This window comes from Perca fluviatilis, chromosome 2 (assembly GCF_010015445.1).
Source record: "Perca fluviatilis chromosome 2, GENO_Pfluv_1.0, whole genome shotgun sequence".
Lineage (NCBI taxonomy): Eukaryota > Metazoa > Chordata > Actinopteri > Perciformes > Percidae > Perca > Perca fluviatilis.
The window spans coordinates 19,334,207-19,349,656 of record NC_053113.1 but is presented as its reverse complement, the minus strand read 5'-3'; the positions used below and the strand labels follow the sequence as shown (position 1 = coordinate 19,349,656).

General features: G+C 39.7%; 1 protein-coding gene across 1 annotated transcript in view; it reads right to left on the bottom strand.

Moving 5' to 3' along the window:
* Positions 1–6,600, bottom strand: part of pik3cb (phosphatidylinositol-4,5-bisphosphate 3-kinase, catalytic subunit beta) — a 61,334-nt gene extending 54,734 nt beyond the window's left edge. Inside the window, exon 1 of the mRNA XM_039819155.1 lies at positions 6,365–6,600. The gene's annotated coding sequence lies outside the window, so the exon portion shown is untranslated. The remainder of the gene's footprint in view (positions 1–6,364) is intronic.
* Between the last annotated feature and the right edge of the window lie 8,850 nt (positions 6,601–15,450).

Below are 15,450 nucleotides of genomic sequence, written 5' to 3'. Positions count from 1 at the left end.
GTATCTCATCTCAGTCATCTTGTGCAGTCTCTAAACAGACATTAAATGTAAGCAGTTTTCAGTCATGTGTGGATGCAGGAATGTTGGTAAGTTTGCAGCATGTAAACGCACCTCCGTATGTATGCAACATGCACATTTAACCATAGGGCTATATGTATATTAAGATATCACAAGGCAAGATGCGTGCTCTCAACAGAAAGTTTGTGGGACAGAGGGTGCATGCGTCATCAGCAGCTGCAGATGGGGACCTGTGCTGTAAGAAAGCGTTGCCATAGAGATGTGAAGCTGAGGTTTTGCCCTCTCAGGTTACAGAGTGGAGGCTGGAGCCCCCTAGGGTGGAGGCATAACCCGACACTATCTATGCATCATGGTTAATGCGTAAAGCTACTGTATCTGCGAGGAGATGACGAACAACCACAGCAACCACAGGTGTCATACCACAGACGCCTGGTTCTTATGGTATAGTTTTTGTTTGAAATGTTAAGATAATCTAAATGATGAACGAATCAATACAAACTTTTTTCCTCTTATTTAAAGGGTTCTTTCATTAGCCAGAGAGCTTCTCCTTTTTATCATGCTTTTTCTTTTCAAAGTCCATATTGGCTCAGATAAAGAATAAGACATTTTCAGTGTTTATTTGAATATGTATACTTAAGTCACAGCTCCTGCTACCAGCAGTAGAAATACTGTCTAAAAAAAAAGGTGAAGTGGCTTAAAGAAAACCCAATGCTCATCAGACAGCAACACTTTGGTTGTGCCTGAAGTAGGTTACGCCTGTTACGAAATGATTTCCAAATTATTATTTTGCATTAAGAGACTTAGCATATCATTGTGGGCCTTTGCCGATTTGTGTGCATTTAGCGTCCACTGTAGTTCCAACAAAAGTTTCACCTCAAACCAGGCTGATTTATTTCTGGGAGAAAAAGGTGAACCATCTTTGCATTACACATCAAACATCACTGCAGCCCAAGACACTAAGACGTTTATGTATAATAAACTATATGTGATGAAATGATAGGTTTCTTCTCATGCCTGGATGAGTGTCTGTTGTTTTAACTGGACATTGCACGGTGTAGCACATGCTGGATATTTGATCATCTGTAATGTCGATAATCTCACTATCATCATCATTGATTATCTGACTGGTAGAATGGCTTACTCATTTTCTTAACTATACACCAAGTCAAAGGAATGGACAAGTTGGAGAACATGATGGGCTACAACTGGGAGTTGGACATCTGGACAGCAACCTTTTTAATGCAAGACGACACAAAAAGTAGACTATAGTTTGTTTTCTCAACAGTCCTATTTGTAGTTTGTCTTTTGGGTTTCTGACAGAAAAGCTGCCCAATTTATTGCTTTTCATCAGCACATTTTTAAGTCAAAAGATGCAACAACAGCACAACACACACACACACACACACACACACACACACACACACACACACACACACACACACACACACACACACACACACACACACACACACACACACACACACACACACACACACACACACACACACACACACACACACACACACACACCTGTGTCCCTCATGTTGAAGGAGTCTGCGCTTCCTGCACGCATAAGTGATTGAAGATGCTCGGATGTTGTTTCCATTTGGTAACTGGAGACTCGTTTTCTTCAAATTTTATTCACAGTTGGTAAGCAGAAAGCAAGAGCACGTTTGCTTGAACGACAACACAATTAGCTTGCTGTTGGTGACCGGAAGGATGCTGTCCAGCCCTGAGTTAGTTGGTGGCATTTTCGCTGTAGAGTACATAAATGTGGCTAAAATATGTCTCTGACCACATCTGTATCAGAAGCAACTTACCGTAGTTGTTTTTATAGTCAAATTGAGTTTCTTCTCTGTGTGCAAATGACTTACTGAGAAGGAATTAAAGGGAGCCATTAGTTTATTATGTTACAGTGTAAGTGCCTTTATATCACTTCAAACATCTCATTTGACATCTCTCTGTCTTTTACTTCACTGTACCTTCTCTTGCATTTCTCTCTCTGTTCATTATGTCTCTCTATCTATCTCCTGCTGTCATCCCTGCATTCCTTGGCAGGTCTCGGCCTGCTGTGCAGCAAAGTGAAGAATTCGAGCATGCTGCTCTAATCTCACGGTCAGACAAATTTCTTGCTATAGCAATTTCCATTTCTATGCATATAAGCAGTAAGTTTGCACTTAGTTTAAATATATACTGAGCGTTCCCTTCCCTTGGCCAGTAGTGGTAGTAAATGAGATTGTAGGGCTAAAAAAACCAAAACAATTGTTATCAAGCAAGCTAGCAGACAAATTGTGAAAGCCAGCTTACACACACAAAAAATGAAAAACACCTACATCAACTGTCTCTCTTTCATATTGCTCTTTGAGAGGATATTACGCAAGACTTTCACTGTAATGAGGGGTGATTACTTTAAAAGTATAACAGCAGGAAGTGTGAATGAGTGTGAGAGAGCGAGGGGGGAAGAGAAATACAGGGACAAAGGGAAAAAGAAAAAAGGGGGATGATAGGGATAGTACAAATAGTAAGTGACAACAGTTGCAACACACACACCCCCCCCCCCCACACACACACACACACACACACACACACACACACACACACACACACACACACACACACACACACACACACACACACACACACTTTGCTCTAATGCTACTCCACTGCTCGGGCTCTATGCAGTTCAATAATGCTGCCTTTCAGAGCTTCCAGCTAAATTTAGCAGTATTCTAACACATCAGGCAATCAGTGAGAGATAAACTCAAAAAAGGTAGGGAGCATACTTGTCAGGCAAAGATCAGCTGGTCAAGGACTATTGGCTCAATACACACAGAGCCTGTCTGACACTGTGCACAAACACATTACTACTAGCCTAATTTAAGTCTATAAAAAAAATATATATATATATGCTTATGCTGTACTTGAACTCCTGAACATTCGGTCTTACTATTATTTTAGTATCTTCAGTTTTATATAAAATGCACTCTGTAAGTATTACTCCAGCATTCGATTTGAAATGAAACAATGACATCCAAACACATTAAAGTGCCGTTTGAAAGCTTTCCCAGCAGGTTCACCCACTGTGGATGTGAACACCCTTAAAGCTGAAAGTCCGCATTTTCACCTCACAGTCATTGTTTCATTTGAAATCCAACATGGGGGAGTAGAGCCAAAACTATGAAAAATATATCTCTGATATATTGACACTCCAAATACTTACAGACTGCACTTGTACGATTAGTTTTCCCATGCTGCAATATTGCCGTTACACCATACTGTTTTGATGTGCTTTAATGGGAGACTTTCTGAGCACAGTGATACAGGCTACACGAATATAATGTATTACTGTTTCGATTACTGACACCAAACACCCTGCTGTATGTAAAGGACGTCTGGCTGTATTAGCCCCAGGCCTTCTTGCTCAAAGCATAACTCCACCATGCTGTTGGTCCCAGAGACCAGAGACATACCTTTCTCCAGTTGCAGACAGTGTACTTTTCCCCTTTCTCTGTTCAGCCCTGAACACCCTGTATCCTTCCAGAGCTTAATCCTAAACCGCAATATGAATCAGAAGCCTCCCACCGAAAATGACCTCACTTTACAGTACTGTTCAAGTTTGTAAAGCTGATGATACAGGACATGGACGTCAACCCAGTTGCACAAGTTTTTTTTTGTTGTTTTTTTTTTGTGGGAAACTTATTTAGAATTCTGCTTTCATTTGTACCCAGTTTCTCTAGAGAGGCCTGCTTTGGGACTAAATCTGGCGTGGAGTAAATAGCTGCATTGTTGGCTGAGGTCCGTTGAGTGACGTCAGTTAGTCTTATCAGTGTTCTCCAACTTTACTTCAGAGGGGGGCCTGACAGCTGACCCCGCCCAACAAAAAGTCAGCCAGGACCGTTGCCTGATCAAAATAACATATTTGAAACGCATCAACTGGTTAAACCAATATTTCAGAAAGTGGCGGTGCTGTGGCAATACAACAATTACCAGCAAATATTGGCTAATTCTCTTCGGCAATTCTTCTCACCTTTTGCAACATGCTGTGTGTTGCTCTAAGATTCTGTCTCTGCAAGCATCCATCCAAGTTTAAGTAATCAACTGTGCTGGAAAACAGCACAGGAGGAAGTGTGTGTGTGAACTGCTGTAAAGATGCCCTCATCACTGTGACAAAGACGATATGTCTGGATTTTAAGACTGAACAGTCAAAATTTAAGGTTACGTGCGTTTGTGTTTTAGGTTTATAAACAATCAAAAGTGAAATGTCAGATTGAGTCTTACATGATATAAAATACTCTGCCAGACACAATTGCTTCCCCATTGCCACCTGAAACACCGTAGGGTAGGTTAGGGGTGGGTCATTGCAATATAAATTCAGTAATGCCATAAACCAGAGTGGCTGCAACATTGACTGCAATGTCCGAATACAAATGGATAGTAGCCTCTGGAAAATTGGTGCAAAGTATCCACTGGTTGAAAAATCTCTCATATCATACAAACGCCATTACGCTCAACCCTCAGGCTAGGTGTGTGCACATGAGGGCACCCATGTATACCCACACCTGTCAGCAAACGTGCATTTGTTACATTCTCCTCAATTTGCCAGACATTATCACCACACACCTACTGACTGCCTCCACTGACACAGATTGAGCTCAATCTAAACTCTGATTCATAAATCCATTTCTGTTGGCTTATCATGAACAGAGGGGCCCATTTAGGAAATCTCAGCCTAAGGATGTGTAAGGATCCCCGCTTGCCGAACACAAACAAGCGAGCACACACAAAATCAGTCACTGTCACAATTTCCATGCGTACAGGTATTAAACCTGCAAAACAGTTGGCATTAATCCAATAGGTCTGCTGAGAAAGTGGTAGCTGAGATGCTAAACATGCCAAAACCTGAATCCAAAATTACCACAATAATAATATTAGTCAAATACTTAGAACAGGTTTCTTATACTACTTTCAGGTGTATTATTGCCCATTTCAGCCATTCATGACTGGTTGGGTGTGACCAATCTAAGTCAAATTAATCCATAACTGTTGATTCATGAAGGTTTTTATGAATCAGCTTGGTCCACTAGGCTACATCAGGAGGATCAATATCCTAGTAGTAGCTAAACTCTACCATTTAATGTGTTGACTTCTGTTTCTGAATGAAATAAAACCAAAAGCTTAATACGGACATGGCAAAAAAAAGATGACTAATGAATCCCTCTCCTAAGTTTCAGGTTTCATACATAGACTGGTTTCATATCCTTTTTATTTGGCTCTAGTTGTCTTTTTTATTTCTAAATAACAAAACAGACAGAAGTCATCACTGACAAAGCTTAGACATCCCAATGACCCCTTAAGACTACGTTTGGTTTTATAGATGAGTGTTTTCTGACATGGGTACCAGGGCCCAGGGTTCACTGAGGAAAATAATAATTGAGAAGGTTGATTTCACTACAATTCAAAATAAATGATCGCAAAAAGAGAATGCAGACTATCTACTAACTGTAGTAGGAGTCTGTCACATGAAAACATTTTTCATGACAGTATCAAATGACAGGACCTTGACAGTCAAGGTCCTGTCATTTCATACTGTCCTGAAATTTTTTTAAATAACAGTGTTATTTAATAAAAAAACTACAGCAAAGTCCAAGTTTAGTGGCTGGAACCATGTACAAAGCGGACTAAAATAGCTAAAAGCCCTTCTGCCATTGGGAAAATGGGAACATTGAACACTACTCCCCTAGCTAAAAAGGCAACACTACAACAGGTTACAATACAAGCAGTTTGGTTGAGGTATAACCACCGGAACGCTGCATTCTGTAGCCTAGTCATAGGGAACACTGAACAAACTCAGTCTACAGTCTACTCAGTTCAAATAAAAATAAAAAAGTTGGTTGTTGTCTCGGTAGACAACTTTTTAAACAATTTTCGAATCCTTAAGAAATCCATAGGGTTTGGTATATTCGTCATAGACCCATCAACACCTCTTGATATTTATAAAATTTCAACTAATTTGGTCGTTAATTGCCGCCGCCCATCACAATTCATTTTAGTGAACGGTGCTTTATGGCAAGAACTGATGGAAGCAATCCACCAGATTATTTTAATTATTATATATATTTTTTCTTCTAAATAATGGCTGATAAACTAGTTAGCCAATAGATTCGCAGAAGTTATTAAGTTATCTTCTCCTAAGCACGGTAATGTTTTTTTCATGGATAGCCTAGCTAGATGCGACATTCAATTGACAGATTGATGAACGGAGTTTGGCGAGACGTCCTCACTCGGCAAGTGAAAAGTGGGGCTACCATCTGACCAACAAAAAGAACAAGAAGAAGTGGGGACTTACCTTTGGTCACTCTCTGGTGTGAGGTCGTTGAAGAATGTACGGGACGAACAAACAGCTGGAAGTTAATATTGCTTAATGTCTTCACGGCAGAGTAGTTTCACGTTCACAGCCCCGTCTGTCTCTCTACGCAGGACTCTCAGATGTCGCAGGTGAACGCAGGGGCGAGAGCGGAGCGGAGGCGCTTGCTTCCTGTTTGTTTCGTAAGGTGAACCACCACCTCTGCTTTTTCCTCCGCCAGCTCTCCCTCCGCCAATAGCCTACCACTGTCAAGTCAGCGAGAGTAACAGAAAAACAGGACCTCCGCTCAATTAATTCAAAATAAAAGCCCTTACTGACGACAGAGTTTAAATGCTACGTGAGACTCAATCTGCAACGCTTTGATTAACGGGAAAAATCCACCCTGACTCTGTGTATGGAATGGGGGCTTAGTTTAGTTTAATTTAATTTAAAATGCATTGATGACAAGAAAAGTTAACACAAGAAAATGATAGTGGTTGCAGTATTATAGCTAACCTACACATAGAAATGCACCCCACTCTGCAGAACACTTAAAATAGTCATCCAGAGAGTATAGGTTACTGAAACATTCTACAAATCAACACGATATAACACAGTAGGCTATTAGAATGATCTTATTTTGCCTGACTGTAGCCTATATCTATAGACAATGCCTAGCCCAGCGTACATTCCCAACATCTTTCAATAAACAGATTTATTTAGCTGACTCTTATGCAGGAACATCTTCTATATTTAGAAAAAAAATACTGTCTGCAAGAGGGTTGGCTAACAATAATTATCCTTGGGACCATGTGTAACTTGTTTACAACAGGCAATCACTTAAAGCTGTGATGAGAAAGTATGCCAGTAAACTCACAATGGGTTTGAGAGGGTGCTAATTATTTAGAATTAATCCAGAATTTGTTTCCACATTACATCATCAGTGATCACTACATCTAGAGCCTGTCAGTATGCTTTTCATTTAGTTCAAATCAATAATCTTACAGAACTGGTTATTAAAGAAAAACAACTATTGCAAATACCTACAGTGTTTTTACTTTATTCTTAGTGTTTTCCTTGTATAAATAATTAATTAATAGCCTAAATAGTCTTTAAAAAAATAAAATAGATATACAAATTCGTTGTAATTCACTATAGCATATCACAGTCTGCATTTATTACTGTTTTATAAAAATAGGAAACACTTGACTGAAACAATGCTGTTGCCAAGTGACCTTCTGAGGCTTTTATTTTGAAGGCCACATCTTCTTTCTTCTGGTTTAGGCCTACCCAAAGCTGATTTGTGCAGTTCTCCGGTTGAGGTATGGAGGGCAGCCGGCTTTCTTCCAACAATCATATAGGCTACCACCGGCACAAAACCATGGACGTAGACCTGTTAACGCACAAAACGTCTCAGCAGTAATTTTACCCGGAAACACAATAGTGAATTATTAGTCGAACACAACTTTCAAATGGCAGTCGGCTAGCCGAAAATGTAGGCTACGTCTCTTTAGCCGTAATTAATCGTTTATTTAACATTAATTTAAGTCACAAAACATAATCATGAGGTTATGCCCCAATTTGATAGTCGTACATTTTTATCTTTACGAAATATGTACAACTCTGTACAAAGCATAATGTTTTGTCAGGAAAGGATGAGCTGTGTTGCCCTCTGGCGACTAAACGGGTTGTTGCAACTCAAAAGATAATGCGCTCATACTTCATTATACAAGGCTGATGTGTAGACATGATTCTAGTTTTGGTTATCATGGGAAATGTTGTGGGTTTGACAAGTGCTCATTAACCTTTTATACACGCTGGTTTACCTAAGTGCTCATATTATGCTCATTTTCAGGTTCATAATTGTATTTAGAGGTTGTACCAGGATAGGTTTACATGGTTTCATTTTCCAAAAAAACAATATATTTTTGTTGTACAGCACATTGCTGCAGCTCCTCTTTTCACCCTGTGTGTTGAGCTCTCTGTTTTAGCTACAGAGTCAGACATCTCACTTCTGTTCCATCTTTGTTGGCAGTAGCACATACTCAGTAGCTGGGTAAGGACTACCAGCCAGTAGAGTATGAGGGTGTGCCACGCTTGCAGCTAGGCGAGCATTATAACGTTTGTCATAGAAGTAAAGGCTGGACTACAACAGAGCTGTTTGGAGCAGTTTGTGAACAGTGTTTTCTGTTGGAGATGGTAAGTCCCTTTTGGGTGGACTTTGGGCTTTTTCACTTTGTACACCTACATGCACAAAAAAGATATATGACACAATAAAAGGAAAGGGAAAACGCCAAAAAGCATAATATGAGCACTTTAAGGTCCAGTGTCTTACTAAATTGCTGGGCACAAACTGCTACTTACATGATACAGCTCCCACTCGCCACACATTCACAGCTATGCTGCCCAGAACAAATAAGTTGGCAACTTAACAACATAGTTGGCCACTGTCTTGCTCGAGGTCACCTCAATAGCACAATCTCTTTCCTCTGTAACAACTTACCTCTGAACCATTGCTCTGTCCAGACTTAAGGGAGCAAAAACCAGGCTTTTGAAAACAATATTATATCACACAAAAATGAGTTCCCCCTCAAAATATTAACAACAGGCCTTTTTCACAGCACACATTTTGACTTGACATAGTAGGAAAAGTACAGGTGTTACTGTTAACATAACAATGGCTCTGTTCTATTCAAGTGTCCCAGTAAGTCATGACAGTGAACCACTGTGCACAATACCAGGACCCTGAAACTGAATCAGTTTTTTGGGCTTTTCCGCCTTTAATGTATTGGACAGCTAGGTGAGAAAGGGGAGAGAGAGAGAGGGAAGACATGCAGGAAATCATCACAAGTCGGATTCAAACCCTGGACCTCTGCATCGAGGCATAAACCTGTATGTTTATGTCCACCTGCTCTACCCACTGAGCCAACCCGGCCACTGAAACTGAATCAGTTAAATGGAATTCAGAAGTCATTCACTTTATTATTTCCACCTGTGTTTTTTTACTGTGACATGTCAACTGTTTTCTTTCAACATGGGAACTATATACACAGTGGGATTTATTATTAGAGGTTTATCTCTTGTGAAGACTAGTTCTCGTCATCCCTACAATAGATAGGTAAGTAAGCCAGTGGGATTTTGGCATGATTAGGGCATAACTGTGTGGGTATTATTACAAACAAGAATTGTTATGAGCTAGCTTGTGATTGTATGGTTGTTGGAAATGCAGTTGTTCTTAAACCACTAATTTATCCAATACATAAAATGCAATGTGGGTTCTGGTTTCTCTTAACTTGAAAGAAATTAATGAAATTAATTGTTAGGGCTCTGTATCTATTGTTGGCAATTTTTGGGGGGCATTTATCTTGTCATACACAACTCTTTTGGTTCTGTTAGAAATATTATTTAGAATAAACTCAAGCACAATATTCATGATTTCAAAACAATGGAATTTTTCTAGTTTGAGTTGTGTCAAGGACCAAGCAGCGAGACAATGAGGAAAACAGGAGTTTTGAAAAAAGAGGTCCGCAAACTATAACTCTACTGACAATGGCAACAACAAATCAGAACGTTAACTGAACAAACTGACCTAACTGAGTAAGACACAAGGGGACATATATACTCTGTCTTGGCCAAACCAAATGACACACAAGGGGAAACCAGGATGGACACAACTAATTCAAAGAAAACAAAATAAACCTAAATCCCCCCTCCACCCTCCTCTCTTAATCACACCTTTTCTTCACCAGGAAGGACCTCCCCACCTGCATGGTAACAAATGACAAAAACGTCATCATTAAAACAGAAAAATTATTATTTAACCATACAATGTGAAAATATGTGCACTCCATTTAATCACTGTAAGGTAAGGAGCTAATAAATATGTAATTACAAGTGACATAAACAGTGTAATGTGTACTTTTGTGAGCATGAATTGGTTGGGGTGTGGCTGACTGCAAAATAAATTAACCTGTGTACTTTGTGAAATTGTGAAAATTGTGTACAATATATTACCTCTGCTGGCTGTTACCATGTGTGGCTTTGGCTATCACAAGTCCTAATTGTTGTAGACTGTGTTTTATACCCTTTCCATGGTGTCTGTGGTTTTTAGGATAACACAATTAGAGCTGATTGAAACGGTGAGGGAAAGGTGAGTCACATTACACAATTATTGTCTTTCTTATGCCACAAGGGGGCAGCAAAGACCCACGCAGCACACTTTTATTAAGGGTAAGTCAGTTGGTCAGTTTCAAGGGAGAAGGAAGAATTATTCATTTAGAGTGAGCACATTTGGGTGACCTCTGTTGAAAAAAAAAAATAATGTTCCCAAGGTGACTACTTTAAATGAAAGTTAAATGTTTGTATTTAATGTCATTACTGCACATGGATACTTGCCTTTTTTTTTTTACATTGTAGACAGCTGGCCTTGAGGTTCAACAGTCAAGTCAAGTGGGTTTTATTGTCATTTCAACTATATAGCCTACACGGTACATAGTGAAACAAAACAACATTTCACCATGGATCAAAGTGGTGTTACACATTTAAAAAATATATAAAAACTACATTTGAGACAGGCTACATTTAGTGCACACACATTACAGGGTCTCCAGATCACCATGATCAGAACCAGAACTATCAACTAGTTTTGTCAGAGTTATGCACATTTAAACCATCTCCTCAGGCCACAGGTATGTGTGGTGCACCTCATCAGTGATATAGAAATGAGGCTATATGTCATATGCCATGTGCCTGACCTACTAGTGGGCAGGGGTTAAATGCTCTCCCTCAGAGTTCCCCTCTTAACGTTCTTATTGTCTGAAATTTGCCAAACATAAGCTGAGCTCAAAGGGAGCAGCCAATGCAGTGTATAGTGCTGGGTCCAGCATGCTTCCATTACTGCTCCTCTTATTTGATTAAATGTACCCTAACTCAGTCCAAACCCACACTGTGCATAATCTCTTCACGGATGATAAGCGTGTAATAAAAAGCATATTGAACTTGAAAGGGTACCGTATGTGAATGCGTATAATTATGGATATCAAAATATCATCATTTGTTTAATTATGAGGTCTTGCCAAGAGGTATGTAATTGCTTGAAAGAAATATGACTGAAATTGGATTGCAGTGTCTGAGATCTGACCTGGGCCTGGGTTTGGCATGTACATAAAGGCGGGGCGAGGGTCAGGCCTTAGGCCAACTTCCTGTTTTGCATGTGTATGTAATAGTCAATACAGAGAGCCTTATTTCACAAACCTTATTTATGACCCCAAAAAAACAACATTACAATGGAATACACATTTGATGGAGAGCTATTGCAATTACAGCCAGCAACTGACTGAATCATCGCTTAATGTAATTGAAGAATGTGTCATATGGTTTGTGCGTCACCTCTCACGCAATTTGTATCCTAATAGGGATGCATTGCACTGTTATGAAATTTTAGGAAATATTGATAGTATAAATAAGGAGGCATTTTGGAATTGTTTTGGTTGTGAAATAAGCTCAGGGTCATTCATATCCGAATGAGGTCATATTTCTATTAGTGATAGTGAGCTGATGTATAACTGGCTTACAGTGATTCTATCACACTGTCCCCAGAGGTCAGCCAAGTCTGACCGAGAAGTTGTACTCGTTTATTATATACCCTACAGTATCAGAAGAACAGGTGCTGGCCCTTAATGATCCCTGTGGGAATTTGGTTTCATCTTTGATTAATTGTAATGTTAACAGGTGAAGAGTTATCCTAATAGCTTCTTGTTGCCAACCCTGCGGAAGTTTTTAGAGGTTGCGAGAAAGGAAAGGGGTTTAAAAATAGACTCCGTCAGTCCACGATGGGAAAAGTCCTGCCGTTTTAATCCCGACAAAGCAATTTGCAGCTCATAATCAAGTGAACGGAAACATTTTATCGCATTTCCCTTTACAGTATAAGCTGGCCAGTTCCGCCACATCCACAGCAGAAATGAACATCAGTCTAATGCTAAATGTTGGCTGGCTCATTTTCTCTGTTCAAACAGGTCTGTTGGCACATAACCAATTATTGCTTGGAGGTGAGGTCCCATTAAAAAGACCTGTTTGTTTGATGAAGTGAGTTTCGGGATGGAGTTTATTTTACTGGTCCAGGGAGTTTATCATATTTTTATTATTGTATTATTATTATTTATTTATTGTTATTTATATGAAATGAAAATATATATATATATTTTGCATTTTAGAAAACCTCTGAAGTGCAGTTATTGTATGTAGCCCAATGTAATTGTATTCACAAACCCTCCAACACCTCTCCTCTGAAGCTCAGTCATTTGGACAGACTGATGTAGCCTAGGGCCTACATATGTGACATTTGAGTGGCTGGAGGGTAAACAGAGGTCAGTGCGTGATGATTTTTCTCTGTGAACAGTTGACAGTTGACAGTCCATCTTTTCCTTGAATAGATGACGCTGGTGTGTATTTATAGACACGGTATTTCTAGACATTTGATGAACCTCTGTTGACCAGAGGTCCTGTTAACAAACGCACGCGGTTCCTATTTATAAACCGTGGCAGTGTATCGACACAATTCTTTTGGCAAATTAAAGAATTATTGCATGTTACCTATTGTTTCGCGGGGTTGTCATTACGATAGAAATCAGCAGTCACTGAAAACATCACGTAGATCACCGCGACAAGTTGATTACATTGGAGATTCACCAGAGGACGCGTTCTGAAAATAAACAGCTCTGTATTGAGTAATGTCATAGAAATAGCCCAGATAGAATGAAATGTCTAGTAGTTTTGCTCCAACAAGAGAGTAAGAAAAAAAAAAAAAAAAAACTCGTGCTGATTTGAACAATTGCCGGATTTTCTGCGAATCAAATCTTTGCATATTTTCCTGTTTGGAGCAGATGTATACCAAACAGTGGTGACCCCCACTCTCCTTTTCAATGGGTTTGGGGTGATGTGCGCCGCTTCTAAGTGGAAACTGTTGCTCTTCAATCTCAAACATTAGCGAGAATGCCAGGAATTCAATTGTGTGCAGGCATTGGGAAACCTGCAACCTGCGTGTGACTTGACCGGCCGGGTCGCATCGCCGGTGCCCCGTGGAGCATGCAAGCTGTCATAACCGGAACGAGTCCAGGTACGCTCTTGCGTGTGTGTGTGTGTGTGTGTGTGTGTGTGTGTGTGTGTGTGCGCGCGTGCGTGTGTATGTGCGCGCGCGCGCGTGTGTGTGCGTGTGACACAAGCGAGGGTCAAATGTGTTCCTTCTACAATGAGTTGACCTCATTCGTCTCGTTGATTATAATCACGGTTATTCAGTGCGCTGAGCGGAAAAGACGACTGGAAGCAAAATCGCACATTACGCTAAACCTTTTCACCTCGTGCAGAAATAATTGAGAATTATCAAACATGTATGCATCGCCCATGAAATGTATCTGTATTCAACACTCAGGCTACACTATTCCATATTTGTAAGTGAGAGCTGCAGTTGCATATGATGCTACACTTATAGGCCTAATATTATAGGTAATAGCCTACAGGGTAATATACCGAAAATTAGTTTATACTTTTTCTTGTTTAAGGTATAACTCACAAAAATGTCATGCTAAACTAAATGTTCGAGCATCTGAATTATACAGACATGTAGCCTACTGTGCCAACAACTATTTCTACAAAGGGTATGGTTTTTCTTTTTTCTTTTTTTCAACTTTCTGTTTATAGTCTGTTTCTAATGGAATGGTGAAAAAAGCAATAGCAAATAGCAAAAGTTCAATTATTTCAAATATTTTATATTTAAGAACTAATTCATTTTGTTAGTGGCTATGTTACATATTCTAATCAGACAAGGTACAATATAATATTTTTCCTAAATGAAACTACACATCCAAGCTGACAGTATAAAAGAAGACTATATTCTAAAGCAGGCCTGATGGAGCCATGAACCTCGGCTGGCCTTATCTCTGTCAGCCCCTGAGACATCCTGTATGCAGGCCCATTGTTCGCGGCCGACCGGCTGAACTGCCAACCTTTCTGCACAAATGCACACCTGCCGCACCCGAGTCCACACAGATATCCTCAGTGTATAGCCTAGGCAGAGGAGATGTGGGGCTCAAGGTTTGACACAAAAAGTGTATGTGTAATTAGACTAGGTGTGTTGCTTGTAACGCATGTGTTGCAAAGGTACGATATTGCATGGGTAACATGTTATGGGGACAATGTAACAGACCCCTTTTCCAGAAAAAAACTTTAAAAAAAAACTAAAAGCAAAATAAATACAAATACACTGCAAAATCTACAACCACGAATTATGTAGCCTTTTATAGCTATTATAGCCTATGTAGGGAAACAACGGCTGATATCTGTAGGCATATATACTAATAAAAGTTTCTGAGACTATATATCAATAAATTCACCTTTTTTGTCAAACAACAAATAAAAAGCATTAAATTAATCAGTTAGGGAATATGTGTTAACTCATGTAGGCTATTACGTCGAACATGAAAATCATTAGGCTAAATCAATCTTTGGATTTTAGTTTAAGTAGGCTATAGCCTAAAGGTTAGTTACACTCGCCGAAACACAATTTTTTGAAAAAAAAAAAAAAAACACTTGTATTTGTTATTTTTGGAGGAGTGTTTAGAATACTCTTGCCTTTTAAACGCGCTCTTATCTCCTTATTGTTTACAAAACATTAATGTGAGGAAGCAGAGAAAATACACAGCTACATTTCAGCTCCCTCTGCACACAGGAGGATCAACAAGTGTCTGTGTTTCTCTGAGATGGGACCGCGATGGTTGAGTAGTCACGAAGCTGATGGCATCTTCATTTCATGTTTCTGTTACTGCATACTGTGTTAATAGGCAAACTACGTAAGAAAAGAGCTTGTTGTGCCCATTCATCCCGACGGCTGGCTGCTGGAGACTTAGCGCTGACACAGTTTAGAGTATATGGTCAACTGTTTAACTCATAGCCTAGTAATATAACGATCCACACTTCCCATTTTAGCAGTGCGATTATGGTTTCATGCGGAATTTGTCTGCGAGTGATAGAGTGAAAATGCTCTCTCATTGAGTTCCCGTCCTTTAAATACCAGTCAGCAAAAGACCATGCACTTC